Genomic DNA, 13781 nt, shown 5'->3' with positions numbered 1-13781 from the left:
TAGATACATGATGATTCTGTGATATGAACTCTTATGAATTCTAATATTGCTTCATCAAATTTAATTGTATTCTGCAGTAATGTTTGGAGAAATTTAAATACTTGGGAAATCACTGATTAGGGATCATAATCCTCTAGCCTGAGGTCATATCGCTTCCTGTGGAGGCTTCTTCTTGCTCTGGAAACTGTGGGAAAGAGCATCCCTGAGAAACGTCTCCTACAAAGAATTAAGTATTCACCTTCAAGCTTACTTTTCTCCAATATACTTTCGACAATCATACTTACGATTAATTAAGAAATTCTTGAAAATTTTCATCACATAGATTACTCCTAGAAACGTGAAACAGAGTTCGTTACTTTTTATTCCAAATGAATAACAATATCAAATAGTCGTTCCAAATAAAATAGTAAGTAAATTTATTTGAAGATAAAATTGCTCGCAAATCAATTCTAGAATCTTGGGAAAATAAATTATTTCACTATAATTCTTATCCTATGAAAATGTTCAATTATATTGAAAAATTTAGGAATCGAAGTATAATAAAAGATATTTACTTTTGTAATTGCAATGTTTTTCTGTAATCGGAGAAGTTCATTTTATTTTGATAATACCCAATCTTGGTACGAAATCATAAACAAGATCATTACGACCAATTTGAGAACAATTTTTGAGTGATACGAGTGTGGTTTTATCTCCTGAGCAGAATTTCTCTTCCACGCTTTGGACCCAGGATCCATCGTCAGTTCCGCTGAAAGAGAAGTGTCCGAATTTAAATCAGAGAGGCGTTCATTAAAATTCGGAGGAGATCAGGCCGGATGGCCGTCTCGTTAACTCGTTTCTCTCCTTCATCTTTCTTTCTTCTTTTTCCTTTTCTTTTTTTTTTCTGAATCGTGAATAATATTCTTTTCTGCTCCCCTGCAGTGACCTTAAATTCTCGTTGCATATTTTCTCGATTCGTCGGGTGTAGGGAAATCGAATGTGAATCCTGCAACTTTGTAATTGGGACGAGTTTCTCCCCGGGCGAACCGGAAGTTGCTGCGTCATTGGATTCAGATGTTCTGTTCGACTTAACCTATACGAACGATCTCTTACTTCAACGATCATTTTCTTCTACGTAGTGCGAATATTGTAACTTAAGCAGAAGTGAACATAACCTTAAAATTCTTATTCTAATCTCCATTTAGGTTAAGCTGCGTTGAGAAAGATATGAATTTTCGTAGGTATCATAATTGTAGAAATTCAACGAAATTCTTCAAAGTTATGGTGACAATGAGATGTATACTTTTATTAATCTGGCAAAGATTAGGTAAGAACTTTTCTTCTCAAAGTAAAAAATATAAAAGTTGGATTATAGATGGAAAAACGCCTGGTACATTTAAATTTCCCGCCAATCTTTGCCTAACCTTATTAGCGCCACAGCGCCGAAGTTATTGAAGTGTGTAAGTTGGTCGAAGATTTCTAATATTTCAAACTTTTGCATAGATTTCGACCTAGAAACACGGAGAAATGGAAATACAGTTTTATGATACTGTCGCTCGAAAATCAAAGAATATCGTCGCTAGAAGACCAAAAAATATTGCCTCTAGAAAATGAAAAAAATTATCGAAAGGAATACAGAATCTCGAGTTGTGCATAGGATTAAAAAGAACGAAGTCTGATATTTTTCAACGCCGTGAAACAAATTACTAAGATACGGTGGTGATTAAAAATCTTCACACAAAAAAGCTTAATTACACGCTTATCAGTAAAACGGTATACTGAATTTTATTCATCCGGCGAATGATACGCAATAAAATTAATTCGCAATCAGAGAAAGAAAATCTCGTCTGAAACAGCTTTCGTTGCGCCAATTTGCATCGCTTCTACAGCCTGTCTCATTCAGCTAATCGATCCTTAATAGTATAGCGACGCTGCGCATGGTTAGGGAAAAAGCGGCAAAAGCTGGTTTATCCCGAGCAACCCTATACACTAGCTTTCGTGTTATCGCTTTCTCGAGAAAAAACAGGTGAAAAAAAAGGAAGCTGCACGGCTGCGTATAAACACAACAGGGATAGCCTCTGTGACGTTGGTTGGTCTTGTTAAGAGCAGCTTTTAGCTTGTTCAATCGAGCTGAAACTTGGTATCGTTTCATAGAAACCGGGCGAAATTGAGAGACGTTTTATACAAGTTTCTTGTGCCAACCATGAAATACTGATATTGCGTGAAAAAGAAAATACTAGTTGTATAACGCGTGGGTAGATATTTGTTGGATCTTTAGTATTATTTTTCGATTAGGATGTTTTACTAATACTAATTTACGAAGAAGAAGATTGTGTTACTTGTTAATATAAATTTAGCGGTACAGTTATTTGCAAGAAGATAACGCAAATGGTAGGAAACTGCAAGGTATACTTCAAAAATAGTATCTGCAATATTATTAGGTATATTTCTCCGCTGTTCCATCTAAGCAGCCGATCGATGTGGCTTCTGAATGGCTTAATTATCCATCACTTAATTTCCAAACGAAGAGCCCTAAATTTTTATTTCATTATCGTAGTAATATACAGTAGTACAGTACAGTATTAACAGACAGATAAAATTAATATATAATGTATAATGGAATCGTCGAATGATAGAATAATCACAATATTTCTCATATGAAATTTCATTTATTTAAATACAGATTAAAATTAATCGACAGATTCTTTAAATATTTATGGACCGCGTACCTTTTTGGCTGGCAAGTCGCGTAACTTTTTTAACGCAAGTAACTGCACAAAGTTACCTTCTTTTTCTACCTTTCTTTTTGTACCTCGAACCATGGAAACCGTTTCTCGAATGCCACGAATGCTTCGGCACGACAAGGCACCTCGCCATTACCACTTTCGTTTGCTCTTTCCACTTGTATAAAATCGTCATTATCGCAATGGAACTATCTCGTTACATCGGTATATTTGAGGTTCTTCTACCGTCGTCGGTATATGGGGAATCTACGCGGTTCCCATAATTTTCAATATCGTTCTTTTGTTTTTTCATGTCTCCGAATGTAGCTTCTCTCACATCGTGTATTTTTGCCAATTCCATTGTACTTCCATCATCTTGGACGTTTTTTAATCATATTTTGGTTTCGTAGTTAGAACATTAGTTCTCTGTCATATACATGTGCATATGCATATGTATTTAGCTATAAAAATGTCTAAACATTGAGATACACGTAGATATGTATTGGTAGTACTATGGATATCAAGTTTCACTTTTTTATTTTGTTTTGAGTTTCGTACTAGATGCTTCTAATAGGAATTCACTCAGCCGAATGAAGGAAAGAAAACACGGTGTATGAACACCGATACAATATTTATCTATGTTTTCGAAGCGGAAAGAGTCGTTCGTTACTGGAAGATATTATGTCGAATAACAAAGCGCTCGGGTGTCAGCACTAACCTTACCAGAGCCGGTCAAATGACCGGTTTCAAAATTTCATCTAGAATACTACATTTATCGTTATTTCTTTTAACTTGAACTTCATTTAACTTTATCCGATTAATCAATTTCTGAATTTCTCAATTTTCTTTAAATATAAGAATTTACATAAGGTTAGGTAAACAAAAGAAATAACAATGAGCGTAGAATTTTCAAGTATTCGGACAATGGATGTAGCTGCCGTATCTAGCGAATCTATCGTAAAGTCTCGTTTCCACGAAGACCAAACATTCTCAAACGTCTTCTCGCTACCATCGTCGACACAAAACCTCTGGTTCCCCGTTTCCATTTGCATCCAGATTACTTTTTAGGCCTCGCTGTCCCCTGTTCGACCCACCTGGCCAACAATTATGGTTTTCTCCGAAATTTTCGACCGGTAGCGTAGTATTGGTGGCGCGAGGGGACGCGGTCGCTCACGTTTATCGAAAGTAACCACGTCGAGAGCGGCGATCAACGTTCCCCGGCGGGGACTTTCGGATGATCGCCGACTGAGGGCCGATCCGCAAGAAGCGGTCCGGCGAGATCACGCGTGGATCGGTTCCCGCCGTGGAAAAACTGGTCCCCTCGGTGGACACGTCGTTTCTTCTCGTGCAGCGGTCATACTTTCGTTGTTGCTGGGTCGACTTGAAATTTAGCCTCCCGTCGGAATGTTGAGTGTGGCTCTGGCGAACGACTTTTTACGTTTTATCAGAGAATACTCATAGAAAGGCTGGTTAATTTGTTAGTACGTTCGCTGTCACGCGAATTTCTACGTATTTCGTGCTGGCAGTCGCGGTACAATCTTTGCAAAATATTATGCCGCGTTTACATCGACACGTGTGAGACAAATTCCTTAATCGTATTATTCTTACTATTATTTCAATCGGCCAAAAAAAAAAAAAAAATGTAATAAAGTTTGGTATTGTTTAATGAATTTCATTTCTAATTGTAATTAAATTTGTAATTGTAATTGTAATTTGTAAAATTAATATTGTAAATAAAAAATTTCGCTAACGAGGCTTCAAAGATCTTTAGACCATAATCTCCGTTCGTAGAAATATAATTCGTAATATTATCGAGTTTATTAATTCTAGAGTTTTATATCGTAATTTAAACATTATAGTTTGTTATTTGAAATTGAAATTTTAGGAAAGAAAATGAAAACTTTTTAAATGGATTTAGTGGAACTGTACAGCATGTTGAAATAAAAATGTTCTACAACGTACGAATGCAATCGTTAATTGACTTTTTTCAAGTACGTATTTATGGAGAAGTAAGTTCTGGGAAACCAAGCATCATTCGTCAGTTTCACGTTACTTTCTCCCTCCAGCTCGCGCAGGAAAGTAAAAATGGAGAGCGACGTCGCCTTTCCTTCCCTCAGGGAATCGACTTTCCGTAGGGTGGCCTTAATGGCGGCTAATAGGCATGACTTTCTTAAACCGGGCAGCAGCCGGTCAAAAATTATGTCCAGCCATCTACCATCCAACACACCACTTCGTCTTCCGTCCAAAGAAACATTGTTGCATCGCTTTCCAACATTTTTCATCGCGTCAGTCGCCGAATCAATCCTTCTCGCGGTCATTATGGCCAACTGTCTGTTGGTATTCCAAAGTATATCCATCCTTGAACTTCTGACTCGCCTTTCCAATATACAACACTTTCTGAAATTAGAAATTTCTTCTAATATATAGTATTTTTTAGTTTTTGTCCATGTGTATTGATTATTTAAATTACACTTTTGGGACAACCTAATTAGATTACTTTTCAAATCTTATCACAGTTGAAAATGCTATAGAAAAGTTTGCTAGCAATAGTCTTATGGTTAGGTTTGAAAACTTTTAAGGTTAGGTTGGAGTTTCTTCCAACATTGTTCCAAACATTGTTCATAGTTTCTATAAGCACAAATAAGAAAATTTTGTTGTATAAAAATTCCTCAAAAGCTTTCTTTATCTTATTATATCGGTCTGTTGAAAATAGGCCTTAACGTGACTTGAAACAAATTGCTTTTCACATCTTGGAGGTGTTCTAGAGAATTTTGGTAGTATTGGTTGGTAAAACGTGTTATTGAGAATAAGCTAAAGGATTTTTAAAGCTTGGAGTATTCGAAAGAAGTTCGGGAAGATCTGGAATCTTGAAAGGAATTTTTCAAGAGCTTCGGCACAAACTCTCTGACAATGATTTAACGTATAAATAGGCAATCTAACGCGTGGACTTGGCGAGTTTCATTCTGGCTTTAATTGGAAATTTGAAAGAGCGATTATTAAATCGTCGAAAATTGTCGAGATATCGTTAAAACGTTGAGAAGAAACGCAGGAGGAAGATTTATCAGATGAGAAGCTATAAATCTATAGTTGTACCCTCCAAGCTCAACAAATTTACAACTCTCGACTAACCCTAAAACGATTTCAATAACTAATCTCAACAAAGCTAATAAAAGTCACGAAAGCAAGAGTAACAGATCTATAAATCTATTCTGCGATTAACTGCAGAGTCTAAGAAACAAACAGCGTAATAAAAAGTGCGAGTAATAATGGAATTGCTTTAGCTAGCAGCGTCAACGATCATATTTTTATGATTGGAAAGCACGATGGAAGCAAAAGTGTCGTTGTCACGCTTGCAAACAATTTCTGGTAGGTTGTGCAGCATTAATTTATGTCCAGAGTAATCACTGGCTTGCCGGTATAGGCTGGTGTGTCGAGGTCAGGGTCACGTTTATCGTACAAGGGGAAAGCGGGGAAAAAGAAACTGTTTGATCGCCATATTCGGTCGAGGAGAAACTTCTCTTCGGCCAGAAGAAAAGCTGTTTGGGACGTGAATCGTAGGGTGAAAAAAGTTGAAAGAAAGTTAGCCTCTGTCTACCAGGTAGGTAGAAGCTGTAAGCTCTAACGAGACTCGACTTATCTTCAATTTTCACCAGCTGCAAGCCAGACAGAGACACATCCAGGTATACCAGTTATAGTTAGATGAGATTAAGTTTAACGCGCCTGTATTTTACCAAACACTATTTAAGTGTCCTAATAAAATTTCTCTATGTAGGGAAGATTATGAACTGGTCATTTTGACCATTGCCGGTTTTAAGTTCATCATATATTAAGAGTCACAGCTTGATGCAGATACTGAAAGAATTACAGATTTTTTTATAGGCAAGTCCGTGGGTGGAAAAATGAAGAAATGTTGCTTTCGCATCGTATAATGTCTTACGTGCTAATGTACATCCCAACATTGCCCCTGTATAAAACAATGTAGGTGTGACAAGCGATAGACATGGTGGAACATGTGGACACTAAATGTCCAATGGGTCTTGCAACGATCACAAACTATTGCAACAAATTGAGAAAACTGTAAAAAAGTCCATGATCTGCATCTGACATGCTAATCACTTGGAACGTTGTTCCTATAAATAAATACTGTTGCTTATGAATTGCTGCATAAGAGGGAGCCTAACGTTATACCATTCTATGCACGAGCATTAAGGTTTTATATATGAGGTGTTAATATTCAATCGATTTTATCATGATCATGAGTAATCTTAGGTGTTGTTTGTCTCGACAAGATAATGTATATATAGGGAGCAGTGGATCAAGGCGAACACTGGTATGAAGGCGAATTCTCAAGTGTGGATGAGGCTACGTACCGCCTTCACGGCCTCTGATAAGGCAATTATTTTCGTTCGACGACTGGTGACACACTTTTGCCAGCCGATCATCCTGAAATCTCGCTCTTTTTCCACGCTGACTTTCGTGAAACTTTCTCGAGGAGATCCGATGCATTTTTATGAGCCGTGCCGCTGCTCAGGATTCAATGATCGTCGCCGAGTGAGTCTGAAGTTCCTGATATGGCCAGCAGGAGTAAGGTACCCGGTTTTCTTGCGAGCCATTTTTTTTAATGACAACATCCGTCATGAATAATTGGTCCATCCTTCACCTGTCTTCTCTCCAGTCGATTTCTACTCCCATAAGATATATTATCCCATAATTTCACGCCTTTGTTAGGATAAAGGTACATATTGCTACAGCTTTACCGTGTCGATCAATTTACTGATTAGCTAATTAGGTAGCGTTATTGGTTATTAAGTTCTAGAAAACTAGTAATAGTTCAGTGACACTGTGTCACTGTTACATTGGTAGTAAGCTAAAGTGTCAGTTCATATTGTGGTACATGTACTTCCTGGCTTTCAATTCCCTTAGAAACTGAATTACATTGCGAAATGGGTTGATCACTGGCCTTAATTAGGGACGAGCTTATGTGTATGTATAAAGACTTGTTTTTCTTGTTCTTTTTCTTCTTCTTCAAAGACTTGTCATTCTAGTTTTAAGTATCTTATACAACATAGTCACTAATGACGTTGCTGCAATTGTGTAAGATGGTCCAGAGGATCAACACCTATTCGAAAACGAAGATTTCGATTAGAAATATATTTTTTCGTATTGTAAGCATTCTATGAAATCTATCGCTTTCAAATTTATTTCAAATTTCTAGTAACAAAAGTAACAATATTAATTAAGTTGTACAAGTCAGGCTGAAGAACCGATAGCCAAGAAAAGACAAGCATTTCTATTAAAAATACCTAAACTCAAGAGTGTGGTAACCTAACCTATACTGTGTAGTAACCGGCTGTTGGAGATAAACAGCTACGATTAAATCACGTGTACGTTGTTATCCCTCGACAGATCGATTTGTATCCAGGCTGATCTTAATGGGTGAGCAACGTCGCCCGTTAATGAGTCCTGGCTAACCAACGAAATTTTTGATTAATCGAACGACAAAGGATGACGGATGCGTACGCGAAAATTCTACACGGCCCCTCTCTGTAGCAGCGTTGTTTTTAACGTCGATCGATAATTCAACAAGAGTTGTTTAAAAGGATGGAGCGAAGATGCGCGCGCATGCGATACCACGCGCGAGGCACAAAACGTCCATCGAAACCACTTTGTTGAATATTCCAGCCGGTTGGTTGTTACTCTTCGACGAGCACCGAGGAGGAGCCTCTTTCCTCACGCGATTTTGCGTGCTTCAGAAATCCTGTCCTCGATGATCTCAAGGCTGGTTATTACACATATCAGATTGCCAAACTGATCGAGATTCCACTTTTCGTATAAATTTCGTAACTTTATTATCCGGATACACGATTAACGTTCAACATTTTAAATAAACAGCTGATTTACTGCCATAAGTTTACTTTTATGCGAACGACATTGATAACATCCTGAAATGAATGTTTAAAATATAAATAGAAGATTGGAAATCTTTTACAACTATAAAGTAAACGAATTTCTTAATCTTACAGCGTTTCTCTATTTTACTATTTGTGCAGTTAAGCGACGTTCTGTCGCATTCTTTTTCTTTTCGAAAGTTATTCTTTAGTTGTTAAATTTAGCTGCTGTACGAGTACTTCTTTCACTGAGCGTATATTATGTAGATGTTAGAAGTTCCATTTAGTGTTCGATGAAAAGTAACTAGCGTAGGGAGAAAGTAACTAGGATCTAGTGAGTATCACAGTATCTCACGTAAGGTAGTCACGTTTCACATGTTCTAAGGAAACATCCGATTAGTTTGACCCGGTTCCAAGAGATCCGCGGCCTTCTCGGCTTACTTACCTTTGCTCCCCGTGCTAGAATCGATACCATCGTCCTATAAGCACGATGAAACGCTGGTGGAAAGGTCCTTGAATGTGAACAACCTGGGATGTCGGATGACAACGACCTTGCTACTCTGACATATCCTCGTGACATCCTTTTCGCGGTGCTCGTTTTCCCGCCGCCAGTTTCGATCTGACCTTAAAACACGCGTTACATGGAAACACGGCTTTAATTAAGCTAGTCTGTGTGCGTCTCGAGACTTTTTTTTTCTTATGTTGGAGATATCGACATTCCAGGATGGACGATCTAAATACAGTCAAAAACGTTTCACCACGCGTCACAGGTGACCCTGTTCGACATATTAAGCCCCGTTTTCAAATATGGCCACTGGTTCTCACGTACTTATCTCTTTGTCAATCGTAAGTGGCAACCCTGAGACGCTGGATAGATGCTGGCTAAGCGATTTCTAATTGTACGACTGCCGCTGCATAATACATGGTTTAGAAAATGGTAGATGGTTATCTCGAGAGTTGGCTTAAGGCGAATCCATATTTAAGAGTGCTTAGTTTCGTTAGAACAATTCTAGGTTTAACCCCTTGAGGAGATGCTGCGGTTTGGAAGGCCATACTTTGGTGTTCTTTTCTAAGATAACCATACAACTGTTTTTTATTGCTTTCCTGCATACGTGTTTATTAATGTTTACAAAATATTCACGACTTTTTTCGAACGATAACGATCAAAATTACTCGAGTTATACGTCATTGTGCGGAGCTCCTTTAAAAAAATGTGTGTCCTATAGGCTGAAACTTCACCTGCAAAAATTGTGGACATTCTCTAGACAATAATAAACATAGGAGCAAAAAATTGATACAGGAAGGTCTTATGGTTCCTTTGGACAAAATTCCAAAACGTACGCGAATACGCGAAAGAAGAGATTTCGTGTATTTCGGGATGATCATAAATTCGAAACAAAATCTGAGGTTTAAGGGCTAAGTTTTGCACTTTTCTTGGAATAAAGCTTAAGTTTATTAGCATAGGGACGATTCAAGGCTACAGAGTGCTTGCGAGGCTAAGTAATAGCCATGTAGAGTCGCAGGTGAGTAGCCTGGAATCTCCGATGGCAACGACCTTGCCAGTCCGCGACGTGTCCTCGCGTTATCCTCTCTCGCCGCGGCATCCTGTTTACATCCCGGTTCACCTGACGGTAAATCGACTTCTCTTTTTCTCTTGCTCGTTCCACGGGGATTATTAATGCACGCGTGTCGAGTTCGTTCCGCTTGTTGCACGCAAGCGCGTCCCGCGCGCTTCCCCCACTCCTCTTCCCACCCATCCCCACTCCTCGCTCCACTACAGATTTACTAGTCTAGTGGAAAACATTCGGTGCTCTATTTGCTGTGTTGAAAAAGAAAAACGATTTCTGCGTGGAATGCTGTACTTTTTAGTGCTTCCAGCGATGAGTAATCGTTGAATATGTAATTATTATGGTGTTGGAGATAACACGTTAGTTTTATACGATCCTCGCTAGTGTTAATGGTACTATAATCGTTTCCTAAATTGAGAATTCCCCAAGAGAAATTTAATTAATCTATCTCCGTAGAGTTTTTTGGCATGTTCTTCGGTTTTGAAAGGTAATTGTGGATTGGAGTGAATGGTGAAAGGTAGAAAAGTCGAAATTTCACTTTTTCATTTCGTCAATTTTGTATTGTGGCAAAAAGTCGAAATAACATTAAAGTGATTAAAATGAGAGACATATGAAAATAATACTTTTATCTGTCTAGTGAACTCTCTGCCGTTATCTAGGGAATTTTAGAAAGGATAATAGTTACCTTTCAAGATAAAAGCGACACAAAGCAGTCAAACAGGGAATTATGAAAATTGAAAGATCTGAGAGTCTATAAAATTTCTGAGAATAATTATTTATAAATCAATGATTGCAACTAGTAGTTGTACGAACCGAGGAGAATCGTAGAAAAGGCGAAGATGTTAGGGAGTGAAGCTAGCGGTCCATTGGGAGCAATTGGTTACGTAAAGAAGCCCGGTCCCGTTCCACGGAGCTGAGAAGAGAAATTGAATCGTAAGGTCGTTCCGTGACGCGTTCAGCTCGTAGCTAACGCTCCGCGGACACGTAACACGTCGCGCGTAGAATAATGTAAGACGTAACGATCGTCCGTACAGTAACAGACCGCGCACAGGATGAAACACGATCCTGTCAGGTGAGCAGTGTGCCCCGTACACGTTCCCTGGCGTGACCTTATACACTCTGCGGAGCGATCTTCTCTTCCGCGAAGAAAGCTCCGAGATCCCGTACACGTGGCCATCTCTACCGGGTGTCTTCAACCGTTCGGATCACCCTCAATCATCTGAAATTCCTTGCACAGGCAAAGTCACGTTATTAGTGAAATTTTACAAATTACAAGTTACGAGCTGCCAATACCAATGCATCGTTTTATGTAACAGAAACAAATCTGGTGTCTACAATAGAGCTATATTATGTAAGCGAATGAATGGATATAATTAGGATAAGAAGTTGATGATCTGAGGATCAAGAAATTAATATCAACTATGGGCATATCGATGATGAGTGTTGAGATCAGGTTCCTTCTATAATTACTGACCTACCTAATCCTCATTGTTAGAACCAGGTCTACACCTAAGCCTGTACTTAAGTAACAATGAACACATCGTATTGAGATTCTCCGTACGAGTTTCTCATGAAGCTCTAAATTGCAGTTGTCTAGGGTCCCAAAACTAATCGCCCAAAGAAACAAATGAATTTATTTATCAGAAGAAGGTAGCACAAATAATAACAAATTGCAAGGTGAGTTGAAGAAAAACGAACATTTCCCTCTGCATTTCAACGCATAAAATTCACCACCTGCTATCAATATCTCATATCCTATATATCATATATAGAAGTAAAAAGTTACCAAATTAGGTTATGCACCTTTGATAGAAGTTAGAGTCCATCAGAGAATTTCTAAAGATTGACTGAATTCCTAAGTCATCGCTGACGATTAACGTAATTATTGCTGGATCTGTATCGATTGCCCCAGTTGAATCCTGATCCTCCTCAGGGGAGTTCAACGTCGTCGTGATGGTCAATTACGTTGACCAGAGTGGTTCCGCGGATCGTTAAAGTCTTCCTTGAATTCCCCGGCCGAACGATCGCATGAATGACCGCTCCTGCTCGATTCAGCAGAGCCTAGGCCGCAATTAACTCGCCAGAGAAGAAAGAATCGATACACTGGTCTTTCCTTATACCGTGGCCGAGAATGTTAGACCGAGCAGGAAGATCAATCACGTCTTGAACAGTTCCTTTTTTTTCTCCTCTGACGCTGTTCAAAGTCCGCTGTACCTGTCCGCCAATGGATGTTATTAAAAAAAAGAAACGTTTATTTAAATTCTCGTTTGTGTAGGATGGCAAATGTTCTCTCTTTTTCAAGTTGGGAACGTAGAAAAATGTAGGTTGAAGGATTAGAACGAGGATAGGTGTAATTATGACGAGACACCTTGACAATGATCACGCGTGTCAGCGTCATCGTTATTTCTTCCGAAGAAAATCTGGCATGTCCAGGTGGCAAAAAATAGTCACACGTGCTCATTGGGTGACGAGGGACATTCTCCTTCCTTCGCGTAATCCTCTTTGGTCTCGCTGAGCGTGACACGAATGGATATGAGATCACTTCCTACTCTGAAGTGAATTCATGCGTGCCTCCAGTTACTTCTGAAGGATTTTTTCAATCTGTCCTCAAATACAGAATTTATTAGGGCTTCTCTTTTGCTCTGATATGGAATGTAGAAATATTCCTTTTAATCAATGTATTTAGCTTTGAGCTAATTTGTTTGGCACAGTGTACTTTCTTTGGTGCGTATCTTTACTATAGAATTACTATAGAATTCAAGTCTAGGACTATTGAATTTGTTAGGGTTGCTACATTGCTCTAGTTTGCAACATAGGAATATTCCTTTAAAGGATTAGTGTATTTAGGTTTCAACTAGTTTGTTTGGGTCAATGACCTTCTTTTGATTGCTAGGAATTATTGTCTACATTAAAATGAATTCATCCGTGTCTTCAATCACTCTTAAAGGATTTTTTAAATCTAGCTTATAGAATTCAACTCATAGAACTCAACTACAGAAGTTTTTTGAGCCTCCATTTTATTCTAACATAAAATCTAGAACCATTAGCTCTGTACGAATTTGATAGTTCAATGTACTTTTTCTCGTTGGCAACAGCTTACTATTATATGTAGCATGTATTCATAGAAGCTTCCAAAAAAGCATATTAATCACATGAAGAATGTTGCAACGTGATTTCCAAGGATAAAAGAAATGGCAATTTTTTGCGTGCGAAGAAAGGGAGACAGCTAGATACTGTTACGTGATACGTTCCACTGTTGGTAACACCGGTGTGCGTGCGCACACGTATCTGCATACAAGCGTAGCGAAACATTGAAACGAGCCTGGAGAGATCGGAGATTGCATTCCTGGCAAGGGCGTTCGCAGGTTATGTTCCCCTGGAAGGAACTGAGAAAAGGAAAGAAAGGGGCACGCCTGAAGGTCTCTTTGGTCTCGTTCTCATGAGACGACCTGGCGTTTTTCTGTACCATCTTCTCGCTTGATCTCACTTTTTAATCCCTTATATATCTGCGATACTTGAAATTGTTTTTAAAAATTCTAGGGACTTTTTTTTAATACATTCGGTTAGCATTGACGCACATGTTGCGTCCACTTGACTATTCCAAATTTAAATTTAATATAAAT

General features: G+C 38.5%; 1 protein-coding gene and 1 long non-coding RNA gene across 6 annotated transcripts in view; one reads left to right on the top strand and one right to left on the bottom strand.

The window, feature by feature from the left end:
• LOC122576431 (cordon-bleu protein-like 1) overlaps nucleotides 1–13781 on the top strand; it is a 96576-nt gene that overhangs the window by 34881 nt on the left and 47914 nt on the right. The gene's annotated exons all lie outside the window — the stretch shown is intronic.
• LOC122576435 lies at nucleotides 3596–8816 on the bottom strand. The gene is made up of 4 exons (XR_006319760.1): nucleotides 8724–8816; nucleotides 8033–8644; nucleotides 7073–7821; nucleotides 3596–5099 (listed from the first exon to the last, which is right to left on the bottom strand). It is a non-coding gene; the product is annotated as an uncharacterized LOC122576435 (long non-coding RNA).

This window comes from Bombus pyrosoma, linkage group LG16, assembly GCF_014825855.1.
Source record: "Bombus pyrosoma isolate SC7728 linkage group LG16, ASM1482585v1, whole genome shotgun sequence".
Classification (NCBI taxonomy): Eukaryota; Metazoa; Arthropoda; class Insecta; order Hymenoptera; family Apidae; genus Bombus; species Bombus pyrosoma.
The sequence above is the reverse complement of the archived record's forward strand: the minus strand, read 5'-3'. Positions and strand labels throughout refer to the sequence as shown.